We start from the raw sequence: 19,542 nt of genomic DNA on the forward strand, positions 1-19,542 counted from the left end.
TAAAGGCAGGCAGCAGTCAATATCAATGTTGTTCCCAAGTGGTCAGTTTCCTTCTGATGCTTACAGGATTATCCCTTCTTTTGGCTGAGGCAGGAGTAACTACCTCAAAGAAAGTCACATTGCTTGTTCCTTGTCATTTTCTTGACATGTCTTTGGCGTTCCCTAAGACTCAGGTCTTAGAACTCTTTTTTGTTTATACTCACTCTCTTGATGACCTCAGCTAGCCTCTAGGTCTAAACTCATCATTATGCACTGATCAGCCTCCATCAATATCTCCAGCCTAGGTCTGTATCCAACGGCTTACTTGAAAATGTGATCAGAGTGTCTGATCATTGCTTCTAGATTAATTTCTTCTTCAGCTTTCCTATTTTTAGTTAACAGCAACTACATCCTTCTAGTTTCTTCTAATTCAGAGTCATCCTTGACTCCTCTCTTCCCCATTCAACATTTAACTTATAAATAAATCATGTCAGTTTTGTCTTCAAAATATTTGTAGAATCTAATCATTTCTTATCACCTTCATGGCTCTCAGTTTAATCCATGCCCCTATAATCTCTTGCCTGAGCTAGTTCAGTAGTCCTAAATGGCCTGTCTCTGCCATAGCTGCACTTAGTCTATTCTCAACTCAGCAGCCAGGGTGGTCCTGTTAAAATCTAATTCAGGTCATGTCACCCTCTGCTTACAGTCCTCCAGAGTAAAAGCCAAAGTCTTCACAGTGGCCGAAAGGCTTTACAATCTGGTTCCCATTACTTTTCTGACCTCATTTCCTATAACTATTTCCAACATTCTCTTAGTCCCAGCCACACTGATGTCCTTGCCATTCCATGAACATACCAGGCAGGCTTTTCCTTCAAGCCTTTAAACTCCACCAGGAGTGCTCTTCCCAAACCTCTGCCTAGCTCACTTCCTCACCTCCCCCCAGTGCCTACTCAAGTGTCACCATCTCAATGAGATATTTCAGGACACTGCATTTAAGATACTTGCATCTCTCTCCAATACTTTCTGTTCCCTGTCCAACTTTGTTGTTCTCCATAACACTCATCTCTTAACATTTTATTTTGTTTAATGTCTGGCACTCCTATTAGAATATAAGTTTCTAAAGGGAGGAATTTTTTTCTATTTTGCTAATTGATGTATTTTTAGAACCTAGAAGAGTGCTTGGTACTTAGTAAGCATTCAATACATAGTTGTTAAGTGTGGTGGATGAATAAATAAAATAATTAGCCTGTGGATGATGACAGAGAAATTGAGAAAATAGAACAGGAAGTGATAACTAAAAGGGCTCAAATATTGCTTTCTTTTCATGGAATGAGAACAATGAAAAGGAGAAAAATTATGGGCTATTTAGGATATATCCTAAAAATGTAGCTATTTATTAAGAAAAATTTATCAAGTGCTTACTACTTTTCAGGTCTTCAAGATCATTGTGGAGGAGTTCATTCTTCTTGATGCTCTAAGCCAGGGGTGGGGAATGGGCCATATAAGACCTGCGAAATCATTTGGTCTGGCCCTGTCAAGGCATTAGGGATAAGTTAATTAAATATTTGACCAAATATAGCAGGCTAATTTTTAAGTTGATAATTTTGTATGGCCTGCAAATGATGTTATAAATATCCAAATGCCTTTGGCAGGAAAAAGGTTCCCCACCCCTGCTAAGCTATGGAAAGTATTTCTTACTTTTTACCTTTCCTGATTGCACCATGATAGTTGCTTTTCACTTATTCGGTTTTTTATGTTTCTGATTTTTTTCTTTCTTTTTTTTTTAATTTATTTTATTTTATATTAACAAAGACCTAATTATTACAAAAAGAGTAAGATAATAATTACTTGGAGATGGCTACATACTTACTTAGATTTTATTAAGCTTGTTTCTTTCTTGCTTTTTTAAACAATATATTTTTATTGATTTCAGAGAGGAAGGGAGAGAGAGAAACATCAAAATGAGAGAGTCATTGATTGGCTGCCTCCTGCACACCCCCCCACTGGAGATCAAGCCCACAACCAAGGCATGTGCCCTGACCGGGAATCGAACTGTGACCTCCTGGTTCGTAGGTTGACATTCAACCACTGAGCAACACTGGCCAGGCAAGCTTGTTTCTTAAGTGACCCTGAGAGTGACCTACCCGGGATGACCCATCCTGGCTCATCAGGATGTTAAGAAATTTTAATCATTCTTTATTAAGTGGCCATTGTGTATTATGATTATTTCCCTGTTAGTATAGTGGAGCAACTGTATAGTTTTCACTATTCACAAACTTAAGTGTGAAAAAAAAAATATAATTTACAAAACCCCCCACTTAGTTTCTACATTAGAGTCCTTATTCTACCTTATAATGGGCACTAAAACTTAGTCAGCTAGGAGTAAATTCTCCCTGGGGCTGCATCTAAAATGTAGGGGAGGGCTCTGTACTGTCAGTGAATTGGAGGGGAGGGGCATCTGGTCCTCTGCGTTCATTTTCTGTTCATTGAAGCATTCATGAGCTGTGGACAGTCTCACCATTGCCTCTGAAGATAAACTCATTCTGATTTTAAAGCTCCTTTTGGCTCCCAGGCTTTCTCAGCCCATTGCTCCCTTTGTGGAGGTAGGAGAGCAAGGGAAAGTTTTTAGATGCTCTCCCCCACCTCTCTGGGGCTGAGACTCAGGAGCTGTCTTAGACCTACTGCCATTTCACCTCTTTGGCTGCCACACTCTGCTGACAAAGGTGACTTCTCCTTGAGGTTTCTCAACTTCCTGGCTTCTTTTTGGAATCTGAAGCTCCCCTGCTCTCAGATCCCTATCTGGGTTTTCCATCAGTCCCTCTTCCTCCAGAGTTTGCCTTGAGGGTGGGCATAGGGCAGGGTTTAGAGAACTCTCTTACAGACCTGCATCATCATCTGCCTGTATTGCTCAACTTTCCTACCTTAGCCAATGGAACTGTAGTTTAATTTTCAGATGTACTAGTTCCAATGTATTATTTTTATCATAAACTTTGTGTGTTTCACAGGCTTAGTCTATTGAAACTCAAAAACCCAGCTTTTAAAATCAAAACCTTTGGAGAGCATGACTATTATCTATTTTGCACCTCATAGGTCAATTTTGAAACTCAAACCTGACTATGGTTGGGTTCGTTCTCTTCGCATTTTGGTGTAATCCTAACATTCCAGGAGCCAGTGGCTGCTTCTGATTTAGTAAGTGTTTGGGAGTGTGGGTAGGGAAGCAGGAAAGGCAATGGTGGAAAGGAAGTGAGGGGGGAAAAAGTCCTCCATGAATCATAGGGGCTTAAAATTTTTATCCATAAGACTCCAAGCAGATTTATTAAAAAACTCACAAAATATATTGAAACCCCTCTCTTCTATGGGCTTCCTGTAGCTCCCTCCTGCTCAGACCTGTTGCCTGGGAGGAACAGACATTAATGGCAGGTGGATTCCTGGGAGTGAGAGACTGAGTGGGGTGGATGGAGGAAGGGAAAAGTAGAAAAGACAGTCATTGATTTCATCTTTCACTTATCCACTTGCTCTGGAGATCTCAACACTTGCCAATTTAAACTTATTCTTCCCAAATGGGATGAGTTAGAATCCTTCCCCAATTACTGTAGTTGAGAAACAGACTATCAGCATGGCAACAGTTCTCAAAATTCAAAGACTTAAGAGTAAATAGTGCCATATTTCTCTCAATTTTAAATATTTCTTTAGCAAAGCAATTCTTTGGGATTACCCTTTTCTTGATGCTCAAAGCCTACTCTTGTGTTCTGATAGTATGAATAAAATCAGACATACTTTTTTTTATTACCAGAAGAAGTCGGGACAAATGTTGCTTTGGTTCAAATAATTTCAGAAACTGCAAATACCAGAGAAACAGTAACCAAAAACACAACCCCCCGCCCCCCCCCCCCAAAAAAAAAAACACACCAAAACAAACAAAACCTAAACAAACCAGTAACCAAACACCAAATTTACAACAACAGTGCAGGAAAACAACAACAACCCCCAAACCCACAAAAACAAAACACTTGTTTTAAATATAGTCATCCTTCTTCCCTCTTTCTTTTCCTAATAACAGAGTATTTATTGGATGCACAAAGTAGGCTCTGGCATTTCCAGGGTAGATAATGTACACAAGACAAATCTCTAGTTTCAGGGTATAAATGTGTGGTCTGACTGCAATCTTTATGAAGGACTCAACAGCTCAAGATAAGAGTTCATATTTCAAAACCAGTTAAAGCAAATTACAAAACAAAAATGATGCCAAAGCAAATACAAATAAAAGCTGCTTTTAGTTTATTATTTGGGGGTTAGATATTTGGTATTGTAAAGAAAACAAAAAAAGGCACCTGAAGGGAGCTTAGCCTCATGCACAGAGACGTGTTCATGACGCAACCAGCTTCTCCATCCCCAGATGTCTGGAGCTCGGTCTGGACATCTGTTTTTAATTGTTTCCAGGCATGTCGGTGGGAACGTGATCACAAGTGGGCTGACTGTGATTTTCACAAAGGAAAAAAAGAAACGGACAGCTAATAGATGTTCAATAGTTTGGAGAGTTCTTAATTTTTGTTAATGACTCTGAGTGTGTGATACTGAGCTCGATATAACCCGGTCACATGGTGCTTTGTTAAAAGGGTATCCTGTAAAAACTTGCCATGGTATAATAGTGCTTACACAAAGAATACCCACTTTAATATGTTTTTGGTTCTTGACAAAAGAAGATTACCAGCTGTTGGAAAGATGTAGAAAAGGATGTTATCAGTATTGTGTCATTTAACTAAACGCTTGGCAGCTGATATCTTAATATCATGGTCAGTACTCTAAAAGCAGGCCCTTCTTCATGAGCTGAAAAGGTGAATAGATCCATAGGGATAAACAGGGGTGAAGTAGCATTGAGTAGGGCTCAGTTGACAGTCAAGACCGTACTGTGCCCAGTTATATTACAGGCATGGCCAGCCAGGACAGGTGCCCTTGGCAGGGTCCGGAAGGCTTCCAGATCACCCCACAGACTCTGCTGTTGGTTATTTTCAGAGTGGGCAAGAAATCATCAGGGCCTGCAGAACCAGAGGCGGCTGATGCCACCCCCAAGGGGTTTTTTTTGTGTTGTTACTGTTTTTTTCTGGGGCCAACTTAGATCCAGGCTAGAACAGATGCAGGAAGAAAGAGAGAGTTAGGCATTATTTTTGAAACGCTATGGAAATTATGCATTCACCTGCATTCTTCCCATATTTTTTCTCATCTGAGTCTATAGTAAAGATTTTCTACATTGTCATATTACCAATGATTCTCAAGAAGACAAGAGAAACAGAAAAATTAGGCATTTTTATTTTGTCCGTATCAATTTATTGAAACTATATTGAATAGAATGCATTATTTAATTTTCAGTAAATTACCTGGTTCAAAATTCAAAAGTACAAAAATGTGTCTATGGGCAAATGTTCTTTTTATGTGACTTCCCCCAATTATTTTTCTTTTCCTGAGGGAACTAGTTACTTGTGGATTTTAAAAAAACATATATTTTTATTGATTTCAGAAAGGAAGGGAGAGGGAGAGAGAGATAAAAACATCAATGATGAGAATAATTGATCAGCTACCTCCTGCAAGCCCCACACTGGGGATCGAGCCTGTAACCCAGACATATGCCCTGACCAGGAATCGAACTGTGATCTCCTGGTTCGTAGTCTACGTTCAAACTCTGAGCCATGCTGGTTGGGCTATCTGTGGATCTTTTCAGAGATATTCTGTGTACCATATGTAAATCTCATTTAGACCTGAATTTTCTTTTTGGCAGAATGAAGAAATGCTGAAATTAATTGCCTAGATAATTTTGAGCCCTAATCTATTATTGAAACATTCAATTACTTACATTCAGCAAGGATGTTTCAAAGCCTAGTACTACTCAACAAGGATAATGGGAATCATGAAAGAAGTCCATGGTGTATAGGCTCTGGTTTCAGGAATTTATGAGGCTAACTATAAGGTCATATTAATGTGCCTATAAATATGCTTTATTGAACTAAGCATAGTGCATTATAATTCTTCCTTTTGATTAAGAGGGCCTCAAAAACAGATTCTTTCTGATTTATCTTTCTATACATGGGATCTTGCATAGTGCTTGACACAAAATAGATAGCCAGTAAATGATTGTTGAATGAAAGCATGGATTGATGAATAAATAGAGAGCAGCTCAAGAAAGCATGGCAATACTTGAGAGAGGAGATCATACTAATGGTGTGGGATGGGTGATGAGAGCAAATCAGAAAGTAATGAGAAATTCCAAGAATCTACCTCAGGAGAAAGAGAGGAGGCCAGGTTCCATGGAAAAGGTGGGACTTGATCCTGAAGCATGGGAGATGGAAGGATGCAATGGAGGGACTATAAGACCCCTTCTAGGTGGGACAGAGTGCGTGCATAGCAAAAGCGAAGTGACAGCGGTAGAAATGCGCATGTTGCTACCACGTCCAGCGAGGACTTTGGTTTCATGCAAGTATTCTCCCTTTTGAGGTTTGTTGAACATTAGGAGAGGCACAACGAGATTGTGATGAACTCAGAACATCAGCGGAAGGATTCGAGCTTCATCTCAAAAGTGATTGAAAGCTTTTTGAGCTTGTGAATTTCAACAAAGAGTAATCTGATAAACTAAAAGCTGGAAGATTGGCTAAATAGGTGTTGGGGGTATTTGAGGCATTACTCTCGGTAACTGTTGAAAATGGGTGCAGTTCTGGGAATAGGAAAGAAAAGACTGATTTAAAAACGTGGGGGATGAAGCAAGAGCATTTGATAATTGATAAGACAATAGAGGAGAAGAAAGGGATGCTGAATTCTGTAGAATACAACCAATTTGATACCCTCATATTTGCTGAATTTCTACTGTATTCAAGACCCTGCATGTCCCTCAGAGCAGATACATCCAATACATGTGCTTGAACTCCACTAAGAATTGAGTAAATATAAATGTTCTTATTGGAATATTAGCCAACCATCAGCATACTTCAAGTATCAGTCACACTTTTTGGCATGTTATTTTTACAGGGTGGAGCAAAAATAGATTTATAGTGGTGAGTATGCAAACACAGAGTTTATTCTTGTATTATTATTTATTAACTAGAGGCCCCGTGCACAACATTTGTGCATGGGGGTGGGGGCGGTTGCCGTAGGTGCCCTTTCACAGTCTGAGAGCCCTCGGGGGATGTCTGTCAGTTGGACATCCTTAGCGCTGCTGCTGTGGAGATGGGAGAGGCTACCACCTCTGCCGCTGTGTTTGCCAGCTGTGAGCCCAGCTTCTGGCTGAGCAGCACTCCGCCTGTGGGAGCGCACTGGCCACCAGGGGGCAGTGCCTTCATTGAGCGTCTGCCCCTTGGTGGTCAGTGCGCATCATAGCGACCAGTCATTCTGCTGTTCAGCCAATTTGCATATTACCCTTTTATTATATAGGATTATTGTACTGCTAGAGGCCTGGTGCATGGATTTGTGCACTGGTAGGGTCCCTCGGCCTGGCCTGAACCCTCTCGCTATCCGGGACCCTTCAGGGGATGTCGGACTGCCAGTTTCGGCCTGATCCCTGCAGACCAGGTCAAGGGACCCCACTGGTGCACAAATCCGTGCACTGGGCCTCTAGTACACATATAAGATCTTTGGTTAATCTCTTCCCAACCTCCCCCCTCCCCCCTTCCCTCTGAGATTCATCAGTCTGTTCCATGTTTCCATGCCTGGGCATTGAGCATCTGCCCCCTGGTGGTCAGTGTGCATCATAGCTACTGGTCAAACAGTCGGATGGTTGCTTAGGTTTTTATATATATAGATTTTCCATATGAACAACTGAAAACCTACTTTTGCCCCATCCTGTATTTCATTAAAAAAAACTCCAGAACTAAAAAAATGCTCTTGAAATCAAGTTGGACGACAATCAGAATGATCAGTCTTCAAGGAAGAGCTATTTTGTCATGTTATCTGTCCCTCCTCATTGTTTGGTTCTGACATGTCCACAGTCATCCCACACCCTGGATCGCTGCACTTTCTGGCAGGGGCTCCTGGACTTGCTCACTCATAAATCCCTCGCTCTTTTAGAACCTGTGGTTTGTAAAAGATTGATGGCTGGTGTCACATATCCTCCTTCCCCAGCCCACCCTCCGCGGTCCTTCCATAGTTGTATATAATAGTGACACATCTGAAGCCACGGAGAGAACTGGGAGGGTTGACTTGTTAACCAAGAAATTATAGCTGCAGAGTGCAAATGGTGTTCAGAGCCTGGGGAACATGCCACTGGCATTTGCTTACAGTTCTTCATAATCTGCTGTCAGCTTGGTTTGATGAGTTTTTGTTTGTTTGTTTTTGGGGGTCCAAAATAAGCTAGTTTGGGATGAGAGCCCTTTCCCAAGCCTCCTTTATTCTATCTCAGAATACACACACACACACACACACACACACACACACACACACACACACACTCCTCACACGCCATAAATATGTGCCTTTGGCATTTGGTTGTCTATGACAAAAAGCGAAAATTGCCCCAGAACGTGACATGATTTAAAAAACAGTTAAAAAATTTGGATAAGGCTGAACAAAACAAGAAAGAAGAAAGGAAGAAGAAACACTCCCCCTTAATCAAATCCTTCATTTCCCCTAGAGCAAGCAGTTCTTAATTATATTTAACAGACACAACAACGTGCCACAAGCTGGTCCAAACAGCTGTGGGAAGGTTCCATTGTGCTTCGAACAGGGCCAGGAGGAGACCCCACTGGCCAATCAGCACAGGCCTTGGGCGCAGATCAGGATCACTTCTGAAGTCTGCTCCGGGCCATGCCGATTGACCAGAGTTCATTCCCCGCAGCTGTATTTTCCTGTTGGTGTTCTTTTGCAACTAAATATTTCAACTAGGCTTTCAGTGGGTCCTTCCAGATCTGTCATCTATACTATTTGACTAATAGTTGACTGTGGATAGATTGGCATTTCCGTGAATTCCCTCTATGGTCTAGAAACCTGCTGAACTCGTCTCCAGCTGCAGAACAAGAGTTTTGTTCTCTGAACCTGTCACTTAACTATACGTTTGCGAACAGAAAATTGAAACGCCCCAACCCCACAGTCTTTCCCTGCCCACCCACCACCAATTCCAGTTCCCACTCTAATGATATCTGCTTGTTTCCTTAGCTTTATGTATCTGGCCTGTTATGTTAACAAAATACGAATGCATGCAAACAAAAGAGAACAACTATTTAAAAATAAATGTTACTGGCTGTTGACAACATAGTTTTCAGCAAGATTAAACTTTTCTTCTTTTCCAATTGCATTTCTTTATCTTTATCTGTTGTATGTAACCACAACTAAATTGTGCTATGGAAAGAAACACATTCCATAATTTGGGTTTATTAAATTTCCCATCATCTTCCTTTTATGTTTCTTTCAACAGATATTTTATCATCCCAGAGAATCTGAGACATTTTTCCATGTAAATATGCATCTAAATTACCAGATTCTTCATTCTTGTTTCTTCTCATGCAGTGTTTATTGGTTCCTTTTTTCTTTTCAATTTACAAAATTGTAAGTAAATTATCAATTAAACTTTAAATTCCTGAACTAGTTATATTTATTAACGCATAAACTTCTCACATATCTATAGCTTTATACATCATTACAATTTGACTTTTTCTCTAATAATATTTTAACATTAGGCCATATACTTTGTTAAAGACAGAGTTTTTATTTGAGTTTGTTGCTTATAGAATTTTCACTACTAAATACATCTCTAGTAATTGTGTCTAAAATGCTGTTTAGTACACTGATTTTCTCTCATTATTTCTACTGGCTTAACAGGTAGTCAAACATATTTTCCTTTGTTGTTGTATTAAAGACCCATTACAAATTAATAATGAGAGTAGCAGCAAATTTCCTCCTAATATTTTCTCAATCTTCCACTGATTGAACACTATTCTGCACATACACCAACTTCATTAAAAAGCTCTTCCACTCCAATGTAAACAGTGTTCTATTAATAGCAAGGATGTTAGGGCTGTGGCTTGGGGCCTTAGGCTCCCTTTATATTATTCAATCTATCTGTGCCTCATCCTGTATTAGTGAGGGCATATCTGCATAAGATATGTTAACCCTCTCTCTGTCATCATTGAAAATAGGAAGGTGGTTCTAGATAGAGATGCAGCTTGGAGTGGAAAGGGTACTGGCCCAGACCTGGAGAGCAGGGATCTGAGACCCTGGCATTTGCGGGCTGTGTGGCCTTGAGCACATTGCAGAACCTCTGCCGGTCCCGTTTCCTCACCTGTAAAAGAAGTGAATTGGAATTATACAATTGCAAATGTTCTTTGCAGCTCCGTGAGAGGTACCAGGTCTGTTCCTCAAACCCTTCATGTTTGTGGGTTTAGCTGTCTTCACCTAGATTGCTTTAACTCATCACTTTGACCTAGAGATTCTCAACCGTGGAGGCAATTAGAATCACCTGTGGTGCTTTTCCACCCTCGGTGTGTCAGTAGTTTGTGAAGTTCCTCAGGTGATTCAGGTGCTTCCAGTGTGCAGCCAGGGCTGAGAACCAGTGCCTTTACCTGCAATGCAGGGATTATAAATCCTGGCCTCAACTCCCTTTCTTTCCCGTAAGAAACATCATGATGTTTGGAAATATGCTTTGAGTTCAACAGCAAATAATAAAAATAGGATGCTTGTGGTCGTAAGTAGAAAGGTCTGTCACAAAGGGGTTCTAAAACCCCATGAGGTAAGACAATCTGGTGAAAAGAGAATTGGGGAACTAACTCGACGGAATGTAAGAGGTCCCCCTTGTGCAGTCAGCTAAGCCGGCTGCTTTGGTCTTTCTCTCCTTTCTGCAGCTGGATGGGTGACAGCTGGTGAAGGTGTGGCTCTGCATGAATCAGCAGCCCTCCCCCACCCTCGGTCCAGGAGGTAGGGCACAAGGCTTTGATCTTCAGTGGCTGGTTTAACTTGGCTCAGCTGGGAATTAGTGAGTCCCTGTGTCCTGGAACCAAGTCCCATCCTTATTGTGCTCTGAGGTCCTGGTGGCCGCTCTAGTCTAAGAGAACAGGGAGACCAGCTCATTCTGCGTGGCCAGAAAGGGCCAGGGAAGGTCAACTGTGTGTGCTCTGGCCCTCTGCTACGATGGCTCATTCTGGAGCAAGACATTCAGGTTTGAGAAAAGCAGTTTCCTAGAGAAGCTCTCGTAGGGGTCATAGTAATGGAAAATGCTGTGGGGAAGATTAGTTTTCATTGTCCTCTTTCAACTTTTTTTCCAGAGTGTCTTCTTCCTTCTCTTCTTCCTTCTTCAAATGTATTGCTTCTTTTCTTGAAAATATAGTGAATTCCAACCATGGGGGAAAAATAAATCAACCAAAGCCACAATACTAATAAAATCATTACTGTTAAGAGTTGATTTTCTTCCAATCTTTTATATACGTTGTTTGTTTTCATATATCGTGAAACTGAACATCTAACTTTTTATTTTCTTTTCCTGTAACACCATGAAATACACCTTTTTTTCTCATTTTATTGAAAACTTTTCAGAAACATTTTTTTTTTCTAACACCAAATCACATATGCTTTCTCCCATATCTTTTTTTATTGAATTTATTGGGGTTATATTAGTTAATGAAATTATATAGGTTTCAAGTGTACAATTCTAGAATACATCGTCTTTATATCGTGTACCATATCTTGTGAAAGGGTAGTCCGGGACCCATTTCAGCTAGGAGATCGTGTTAAAATGCAGAAAACTTTTCAGAAACATTTTATTCAATGAATGATATTTCATCAGAGAAATGTAGCATAATATGCTAAGTATTTCCCTCTTATAATTAGAATATTTCTAGTTTTTTATGTTTACAAGTAATACTTCGATAAAGCAAGCAAAAGCTTAAAAATATAGATAATGAAAAAGAACATGTAAGTGAAATAATATTCTTAGTATATAAAGACCTGATATAGCCCAACTGGTGTGGTTCAATGGTTGAGCATTGACCCAGAAACCAAGAGGTCACTGGTTCGATTTCTGGTCAGGGCACATGCCTGAATTGTGGACTCTATCCCCAGTAGGGGAAGTTCATGGGGAAGCCAATTGATGATTCTCCCTCATCATTGATGTTTCCATCTATCTCTCCCCTTCCCTTCCTCTCTCTGGAAAAAAAAACACAACAAACAAAAAAATATATAAAACATTTTTTAAAATGTAGAGGCTAACAAAATGGCCATATATATCCATATGCTATAATATCATGCAGAACTTAATTGAAAAAAGAGAATGAAAAAATTCTCACACTGTAATGTCGAATAAATGTCACATGAGATGGAGTTACATAATAGGATTTTATATATGCACCAGAGGCCTGGTGCACAAAATTCTTGCATTGGGGGGCAATCCCTTAGCCTAGCCTGTGCCCTCTTGCAGTCCAGGAGCCCTCGGGGGATGTCCGACTGCCCTAGAAGTAGGAGAGGCTCCTGCCACTGCCACTGTGCTTGCTAGCTGTGAGACCGGCTTCTGGCTGAGCAACACTCCCCCTGTGGGAGTGCACTGACCACCAGGGGGCAGCTCCTGCATTAAGCGTCTGCCCCCTGTTGGTCAGTGAGTGTCATAGCGACCGGTCATTCCACTGTCCGTCCAAAACTGGCTCTCTGACATCCTCTGAGGGGTCCCAGATTGCGAGCAGGTGCAGGCCAGGTCAAGGGACCCCACAAGTGCACGATCGGGGCCAGGGAGAGATGTGGGAGGTTGGCCAGCTAGGGAGGGACCTAGGAGAGTTCCAGGGTGTTTCTGGCCCATCTTGCTCAGTCCCGATCAGCCGGACCCCAGCAGCAAATTAACCTACCAGTTGGAGCGTCTGCCCCCTGGTGGTCAGTGCATGTCATAGCGAGCAGTTGAACGGCCTTAGCATATTATTAGCATATTATGCTTTGATTGGTTGAATGGCCAACTGGAAGACCGGACACTTAGGATATTAGGCTTTTATTATATAGGATACCAAAATGACCAAAGGGAAATACTGGTTATCTCTGATTCTTATGGGTGTTTAAAATTTTTTCATTATGTTTATCTGTATTTTCCAAATTCTTTACAATGCGAATATTATGCTATGAGAGAGCAACTGTAAATTATTAGTTGAAAAAATGGCTTCCTGGTGCTAGTTCTGGCCCCACCACCTACTGTTCAACTTTGGGCAAGTTGTGAAACCTCTCTGTGCCTTAGTTTCCTTATCTGTAAACATGAGATGATAAAAGTACATTCACTTAGTAGGATTTTTATGAAGACAAATTATTTAATCATATAAACTGTTAGGACAGTTTCTGAATAAGTACTAAAAAAGTGTTAATTAGTCTTTCTTTTTAAAAAATACATTTTTATTGATTTCAGAGAGGGAGGGAGAGGGAGAGGGAGAGAGAGATAGAAACATCAATGATGAGAGAAAACCATTGACTGGTTGCCTCTTCCATGCTCCACACTGGGGATTGAGCCCGAAATCTGGGCATGTGCCCTGACAGGAAATCGAACCATGACCTCCTTGTTCATAGGTCGATATTCAACCACTGAGCATGCCAGCCAGGCAGTGTTATTTATTCTTAAATTTTTTATAATCAGACAAGGATTTTAAGTCATACAACCTGCCCTTTCCTCAAACAACACTGTAGAAAACATTTATGCTTATAGCTATTTCCCCCCAAGTTATTTCCTTGGAATAGCTTCTCGGAAATAAAATAATCATACCAGGTCCTTGATAATTTCTGCTAAAATTCTTTCCAAAGCTATTATTAAACATTGCCATGCCAGAAATACATAGCATTGCTGGCTTTGGAATATTCTTGCTGAGTACTGTTATTAAAAAATAACTGTATTTTTCTTTAAGGGAAAATGGCTTATTTTTAAAATTTAAATTTCTTAATAATTTGTGAAGTTGATAATTTCATGATCACAATTGCTAAATTTTCTCTTATGTAAAGTTACTTCTATCCTTAACCTACTTACTTATTGATATCTTACTGTTTTTCTTATTGATTTATGTAAACTCTTTATATGGTTGAAATATTAATCATCTTTCTACTATGGATATTAATCATCTAGCAACTATGGATATTTTTCCCATTTATTGATTTATTATCATTTTTGGTTTGAGGTAAGAAAGTTTAAATATAGTATTGCCAAATCTATATTTTGCTTTGCAAATTTTGCATTGCTTTAAAATTGAACAACTTCAGATGGGGAGTTTTTTACACAATTCTGTATTACTAGCCCTAAAAAGCTTTTTAATGATCTCTATAGGCACTTTTTAAATTTGAAAGATGACTTCTATTGACCAAGGTGACTGACCAGGAGGCACTAGTGAGTTTATTCCACTCATCAGGCTGTAAGATTTCTCGAAATTCCAGATTACCAGGTAGAATCTCTGGGATGGCAGCCTACTTCCTTGCCTCTTCAAAGTACAAAAAGTATGGGTTCTCTAAATAGGCACTAGGCAAGTGCCCCCAGGGTAGGCTAACTGACTGAGGGCCCATTGGCCTAGACATTGCAAAATTAGGATAGAAACCACTGGCCTACCTCCTTCATGGTGGCTTGACCAAATGGCACACAACTGTCACATGTGACATTTCTATGGTCCTACAGAAAATGAGGGGGCCAACTGTTTCAGGTTGAAGCTATTGACAAGAGACAAGTCAGCCTATAGGTGCATCGAGTTTTTTAGAGAAGCACCAAGTCCAGGACAAGCTGGGCACCTCTGAACTGAAGACAGGGGATTCAGGTTTGAAACTCAACGTGGCCCACTGATACTTGTGTGTGGATTAAGATCAGTTGGCGATTTGGTTCCTCAGTTTAGTCATTTGTTGTCTCCATGCTTCTTCCTCTAGTTGTCATTTCCTTCTAGAAATGTTCAGAATTTTCTCTGCTAAGTGAAGGGAATGTGAGCATAGAAAGCAGCCTTTGCCAAAATACAAGGTCATTTACAACAGCAAAATTTACGTGTTTCATCACTATCTAAAGAAGTGGCCACTCACCCAGACATTTAATGCAAATGAAGACGTATTTACTGAATGTTGACCCTCACCTTGCTTTGTAATGGGGTGCTGTATCTATGCTATGTCTTTCCTAGTAGTTGTTCACTAAACTATATGAGTAAACTTTATCTCTTCTTAGGTATTTTATATGCTAATAACAACACATTACCAAAACTAAAGGTTTAGAAAATACTTTTTTTGTCTTCATAAATTCTCCCCTGACACAACTCATGAATCTTTTTGATGGCTCTATTGTAGGATAAATTTGACGTTCATATCATCAGAACTGAATGGAAGCTGACAACATGCTTTAACCTAAATTGTAAAGACTCTTGTCTGGCTATTCAAGTCAAAACCAGAGTTTATATAACCACCTAGCATGGTTTCTGGTTATGTAAAACGTGCCTGATTATCTGAATCCTGGATCAAAAGCTTCCTCCACATGAATGGTTTAGTTAGGGGGGGAAAAAACCCAAGACTGAACTGTGCCAATGAAAGCATGGGCCATTTCACATTTTGCTTTGTGAAAGAGCAGAAAGTAAAGACAAATGAGGACTATGCATGGGGCACATCAGAACATCAGGTCAGTGGAAAAAATAAGTCTGGAAAATGTGGGGAGAGAAGCAAATGACTCAAATGAAAGTCACGAGGACCTGGCAAGCTTTCAAGTGAAATTGAACAATAGGGAAAGAGAGATGCTCGACTCCGGGACAAACAACTCCCGAGCTGTACATTTATTTCCTCAAGTGTGTGCTGAGCCTTTACTAGGAGCCGCGCACCTTCTAGGTCCAAAGTCCTGGGGAGGAGGCAGTGTTCCCATCTTTGACTTCAAAGAGCTTATGCAAGTTTGAAAACATGAAGATTTCATAGGGAACAAGAAACCATAGAAAGAATGTCCAGTTAAATATCATAATGTCAAACCTACAGGGGAGTGAATACAAATATTATGGGCTCTCAGGGATAAAAGAGTACAATGTTGAATGCTGAAAACTGAGTAGAAGAGTGGTATAAAAATAGGTGCTTGTGGTAATAAAAGTCAGTGAACACTGAGTGCAGCATAAGAAAATCATTAACTTCTATGGGCCTCAGTATTTTTGCCTGTAAAATGGGTATAATCACTTACCAGTATATTTATATATGATAGGATTGTTAAAACAATAAAACTGGGATAAAATTTAAATGTACTTATAAACTATAATATAAATATAAGCTATGAGGGTAGTGCTGTGGTGAATATAAAAAGCATAGACTTTGAAGTTAAAGAACCCTGAGCAAAAATTCTGGGTCCTCTACTTAACTAACTTTTTGCCCTAGGGCCAATTATTTAATGCTCTTAAGCCTCAGTTTTATCATTTAAAAATTGGTGTTAATATCTATCTGTAGGGCTACAGTAATTAGAGAAAAACATATAAAGTGCCTAGCATATAATGAAGAGAGGTTAGAATGTTAGAATGAAATCCTTGGTAGAGGGAGGTAGGTTTGTCTAATGGCTTCGTATGGATGGAGGGGAATTGAACAGAGTTTAGGTACACTTTTTAGATGGTTGCATTTGAGTGGAGCGTGGGGCAGGCTAATGTGTAATCCTTCAACAATTGGATTACAGAGAGACCACAGCATGGGCAATTCCAGAATTTCTAGGTGAGAGGCTTAGGATGGCAATTTAATCAGAAAAGGGAGAGCTAAATTGAGGGCAGGTCTTGAGGTTGCTTTCAAGTGGAAATCATGCACAGCAAGCAGGTCCTTGAATAACATTGTTTCATTCTACTTTGCTTTTCATAACGTTGATGAGATGCCTTAGGAACTTAACTCTTGTTTATATTAATTAGCCTACGGTAAGATTTAGTTTCATTATAAGTCATTTCACTTAAAAGTTGCAGAACTTATGATGATGTTAAGTGAGGACTTATTGTATGTTTATTTGGGGGAGGCTTGGGAAGCTGATGAAGATCACGGTAATGCTAAATCCTCCCAAAGACATCCGTGGTCCTGATGCACAACCATAGTGGAAATGTACATATAACATAAGGCCCCTCACTTACTGGGAATAGACTGCGTTCTAGTATCAAAGTAGAGTGCGTGATAACAATCCAAATGGTACCTAAGAGCTCAAGGTGCTCAATGCAGCACTCCCTTTGTATCCTTTCTGTACTTTCCCCTGATATGATCTAATTAAATACTTATGGTTTCTGCGTTCCCATGGGTAGTGTTTGCAGACTTTTCTTAGTTAGATCTCCTGGATTACTTTCCTAGCCTCTTATTTGTTTTTATCCTGTGTACATCTGTGAGCGCTTTTCTACATTATTTTGGAAACCTTAAATTTCTTTTTAATCTGTGCAATTATACTTTTAATTTCCCCAAATCTATTTCTTGTTCTCTAATTGTTACTTTTTCACAGCTTCTTATCATTATTTTCTAGATATAATAGCTTCTTAAATCTCTTTTTATAATAATTGGATTAAAAACAAAAGAGTCTCTTCTGCTTTGAGAATTTTCTGTTTCCTCTGGATTATTTTGCTTACTTCTTGGTCTTTATTTATTTATTTTTTTTGGTGCTGCTGTGTACTCTTTCTAGGCCTGTGGTTCTTGGTTGTGTGTTTGCATTTAAGAAAAAAGGCTTGGTCTATCCCCCTGCCCCCACATCCCCCTCATGGACAAGGACGACAGCATAGTGATTGCCTGGGGTGGGGGGCAAGTGGGTGAGGGACAGGTGGAGAAGGGTATAGGGGGGATAAATGGTGATGGATGGAGACTTGACTTGGGGTGGTGAACACACGGTACAGTGTACAGATGATGTGTTGTAGAATTGTGCACCTGAAACCTGTATACTTTTGTTAATCAGTGTTACCCCAGTAAATTCAGTAAACAAAGAAAGAAAAAAAAAAAAAGAAAGAAAATAGCCTCGAGTGGTGGTTTGGATTTCTTCCACTGGTGTGTGTGTGTGTGTGTGTGTGTGTGTGTGTGTGTGTGTGTGTGTAGGCTTCCCATTGGGAAATAGGCACACTTCCTTTATACGAAGGGCCTTAGGGGCTCCAGCCAGTCTCCGCAGTGGAAGCACTAGCTTTCCTCAGGTAATTTGTTCTTCTCACCCTAAGGATAGGGTGAGAAGAGAAGGGGAGGTTGGGAATTTGGACTAGTGTGTATATGTGGGTTAGAGATATGCTATCACTCTTCCACTTCTCACTCGAATGTGGGTACAACCTGCTGGCTCTGAGCCCAGAGCCCCCCTTGAAGCTTGACATCCTGTGGGGACGATTGCACCCTAGTCCTTTTCTTCTCCCTCAGAGGAGGTGGCCACCTTCACCACTTTCTTTGGTCTTCCTGCTTGTATCCATTTTCCATGTGCCAGGAATTGGTTGAAATTGGTTGAAATCTCTCCTTTGTTGGTCACTGTCCTCCTACTCACTTTTATAGTGACTTCCTTTTTGTATTTCTGTGCTTGTCTTTAGGGGGATCGCAGGAGGACCCAAGACACATCATTGCATGGTCTGCACTTATTTTTTATTAAAATACTAGAGACCAGATGTACGAAATTCATGCACAGGTAGGGTTCCTAGGCCTGGCCGGCGATCAGGGCTGATCTGTGGGGCAACCGGCGGGGAGATCAGGGGCCCACGCTGGCATCCACCTGGCTGGCCTGGGACCTGTGGGCTGGGGGCAGCTCCTGCATTGATCATCTGCCCCCTGGTGGTCAGTGCATGTCATAGAGACCGGTTGTTCTGCCGTTTGGTCGATTTGCATATTAGGCTTTTATTATATAGGATAGTTAATATACACTGTTATATTAGTTTCAGGTGTACAACATAGTGATTTGACATTTATATACCTTACAGTGTGATCAACATAATAAATCTAGTAACCATCTGTCACTATACAAAGTTATTAAGATATTATTGAGTATAGTTAGTCCTTATGTTATGCATTACATACAGCTCCGTGACTTACTTATTATATGAGTGGAATTTTGTACTTCTTATTCCCCTTCATGTTTTTTACCCACCCCTCCACCCCCTTTCCTTTGGTAACCATCAGTTAGTTCTCTGTTGTTAAGGGCCGTTAGAATACACTTGGCTTAATTTATGTCAGCCGGGACTCAGGGCGAGGGCAGAAACACTCCCTGAGGGTGGGACCAGTCAAAGACTGGACGCCACTCAGTCTGACTCTCCCGCCCAGTGTTAAGGGGATGGATCTCATGATGTCAAAGGCCCACCCAGATGTGATGTAACTTCCTGTAATTCGAGTATATAATAAACAGCTTTCGGAGCTGGCGCTCTTTCTGTGTGCTCTGTCCCTCCAGAGGTCAGGCACCACACCCAGCCCAAGCTTTTAATCTATTTTATGTCTGTCTTTCATTATTCTTTAATCCCAAAAGCGCCTCCTAGCTTGCTTGAACCGGTTCAAGTCTCCCCTCCATGCAGGACGCGGAGAGGAGACCCCAGCCCCAGCATGCCTGCCATACTCTGTATCTATAACTCTGCTTCGTTTTGTTTGTGGGTTTTTGTTTTCATAGATTCCACATATAAGTGAAATCATACAGCATTTGTCTTTCTTTGTCTGACTTATTTTACTTAGCATAATACCCTGTAGGTC

Source organism: Myotis myotis, unplaced genomic scaffold (assembly GCF_014108235.1).
Source record: "Myotis myotis isolate mMyoMyo1 unplaced genomic scaffold, mMyoMyo1.p scaffold_m19_p_2, whole genome shotgun sequence".
Taxonomy (NCBI): domain Eukaryota; kingdom Metazoa; phylum Chordata; class Mammalia; order Chiroptera; family Vespertilionidae; genus Myotis; species Myotis myotis.